The sequence below is a fragment of the Podarcis pityusensis genome, assembly GCF_964106645.2.
Source record: "Podarcis pityusensis genome assembly, chromosome: 7".
Classification (NCBI taxonomy): Eukaryota; Metazoa; Chordata; class Lepidosauria; order Squamata; family Lacertidae; genus Podarcis; species Podarcis pityusensis.
Genome location: NC_138031.1, coordinates 7,621,952 through 7,624,961, shown reverse-complemented (window position 1 = coordinate 7,624,961; position 3,010 = coordinate 7,621,952). Strand labels below are relative to the sequence as shown.

The following is a 3,010-nucleotide window of genomic DNA, read 5'->3' as shown; positions in this document are numbered from 1 at the left end:
AGAGACATATGCACTTTATGCTTGCAGGTGTTTTGAGGGCTCTTGCTCATCTGCAGAGCTTTGACTTAGTGTGCAGAAAGTCCTGGATTTATTTAGTAGCAACTCCAGGTAGGGACATTTATTTATTCAGAGTTTTGAATGAATGCATGGCTTGAGAATGGATGAGTGTATGGTTGGATACCAACACAGATTGAAGGAGAGCTGAAGACAAAGGAGTCCAGAAGCTTCGCAATAAAGGTTTCCTTTGAGGAGGAGCATGAAGGAAAAAAAATATGTGAGGACACGAAAGAGAAGGAGAAAAAACTAAAAGAAAGGATGTGAAGTGTTAGTTCTGGGGCAAGACATTTTGCTGCCTGAAGCAGAGAAACGTAGAAAAGCAAAGACAGATCACAATGATCAATTACACCCTCCCATCACTGTCCCCTTTGAATACTGGAGAGGAATATTACGGAACAGACAATGGAACTGTTCTCTCTAACAATAGCTACACTGGTAATCATTCAGGATTGACATTAAGACATTATATATTGCATATCAGCTACATTTTAATCAGCAATTTGGGGCTTTTGGGGAATGGGACTGTCATTTGGCTGCTTGGTTTCTGCATTAAGAGGACTCCTTTTACCACTTACATCCTGAACCTCTCCATAGCTGACTTTGGTTTACTCACAGTTGAGTTTATTCATAGAATGTCTTTCATAGTGGGAAAATACTTCACTTACTTTGCAGATGACATGTTTTACTTGATTTTCTTATTTATGTACACCACTGGTCAATTTCTGCTGACAGCCATCAGCATTGATAGGTGTGTGGCTGTCCTTTTCCCACTTTGAGATCGATGCCACCGACCACCAAATATGTCCACTGCCATTTGTGCCTCAATATGGGGACTTTCTTCTGTTTTCCCTGGTATTGAAATCACTTGCCTTCTGTCTGATATCAATGTTTCTAACATAGTGCAAATTCATCTTATTGTGAGTGGCTTCCTTTTCCTTCCACTCATGACTGTCTCCACTCTGATCCTTTTTGTCAGGGTCTGCTTTAAATCACACCAGAGGAGGAGGGGAAAACTTCTAATTATAGTCCTGCTTGCTCTCTTCTTCTCTTCTCCATACTAATCTGTCTGAACAGCAGTGTTAACCCTTTGATTTATTTCCTGGGTGGAAGACACAAGAGAGGTAGGTGTAGGCAGAGCATCAAAGCCACATTCCAGAATATTTTCAAAGAGGATGAAAACCCTGGAGAGGCAGGGGAGATCTCTTTGGAAACTCAGTTATGATGGCTCAAAAATATTGCCAAAATCTGTCTTTATCATTGTGAGTCTGATGACACAATCTAGTTCCCAATTTACAAACTTTATGTCTGTAACCTTGTTGACCTGTGCCCAGTGCTGGCTATTGATTTCAGAGTGTGCATAGAATCTCAGTCTTGAACAGATGGATGGACTTGATGAACTTCTTATGATTCTTATTATTTTATAAATCTAGATAGTATACGACTATGGAGGAAGCCTGGGTCCATTCATGGGAAGAGCATTTAATGTATTCAGGGAGATTATAAATGGTGTTTGTAATTTTAAAGAGTGGCAAAAAGTAATTACAAAATTTATCTGGCAAGGAAAGAAACAAAGAATAAAATTTAAATTGCTTACAGATACCAGCAAGAGAGGAGGTTTCTCTCTACCATATTTGAAAGTGTATTACAGTACGGAGCTTCTTGCCTTTGTTGGTTAAGGGATTTGATATTGTTAAGAATACAGATCCATTAGATCTGGAAGGATTTGATAACAGATTTGGGTGGTGTAGTGATTTGGAGTTACTCGTGCGTAAACTGTCCTCTTTTGGAGCTTGGCTGCCTGGGTTAAACCGTCCTGACTGCACAGCCCATCTCAGCGTGGCTGCCTCAGTCGCTCGTAGAATCTGTCTGTGGGCGTTTCTTAAACCGTTGCCAGCATAAGAGTTGTTTGACTCCCAATCGTCTCCGCCTCTCATTGCGCGGGAGTCTCCTGTGCAAGGAGGGCGTGGGTAGTGGAGGACCAGGGCTCTCCTCACTGACTTCCAAGGAAGAATCCCGGAGCCCTTCCACCTCTTCTCCCATTTGCTCTCCTGGATCCTTGGTGTTACGCTGATTTCCTTCCCCCTCCATCAAGCTGCGTGTCCCCCTAGTGCTTGTACCTTCCCCTGCAGAATCAGAGAGCCTCTCCTTCGCCTGTTGCTCTGATGTCAGTTTCTGGACATCCACCTCCCCTCCAGGACCCCCCCAACCCCCGCTTGACCTGTGGAATCGATTTCTCTCTCTTCCTCGGCCGACGAGATGGGGAAACCCCTGAAGGAACCGTAACCCTCCTCAGTGGATTCGAAAACCTCTGTCCACCTGCTTTGGTTCCCACCCACGGGGTGACCCTCCCAGTCCGATTCTTCCTCGGATTCTGAAAACCCCTCGAAACTCTCTTCGTCATCTGTGGTTCCAAATTGTTCCTCCCAGAACCTCTCTAAGGGTTTGGGCTTGTCTGGGAACCGGCGATGGAATACTTCCACCATATACCTGTCATCGACGGCTTCCGCGGGAACCCACGTGTTTTCTGACCTGGGTTCCCCTTCCCAAGCCACCAAGTACTCCACCTGACGACCTCGCCACCTCGGATCAATTATTTCCGTGGCCGAGCTCTGGTGTTCCCTTTCTTCTACCTGCGGTTGTGGGATGACTCCTACCTCCCGTCCCGGGAATTCCCGCCCTTCCCTGTGTGGTGAGAGCAAGGACCTGTGGAACACAGGGTGTATTTTCATACTGTCGGGCAACTTGAGCTTGAATGCTACGGGGTTTACCTGTTGTGTTACCTCAAATGGCCCCAGCCGTCGGGGCTGCAACTTCTTACACCCTCCCTTAAAAGGTAACCCTTGAGTGGACAGCCACACCCGGTCCCACACCCGTATGGTTTCCCCTTCCCTGCGGTGCTTGTCTGCCTGCTTCTTGTAAATCGCCTTGGCCCTCTCTAAGTTCATCTTAAGTT

At 45.7% G+C, this 3,010-nt stretch overlaps 1 pseudogene across 1 annotated transcript; it reads left to right on the top strand.

Moving 5' to 3' along the window:
- The first annotated feature begins 392 nt into the window (after nucleotides 1–392).
- LOC308481141 (proto-oncogene Mas-like) lies at nucleotides 393–1,279 on the top strand (annotated as a pseudogene). Its single transcript has one exon. The product of its transcript is annotated as a proto-oncogene Mas-like (transcript).
- Nucleotides 1,280–3,010: the final 1,731 nt, after the last annotated feature.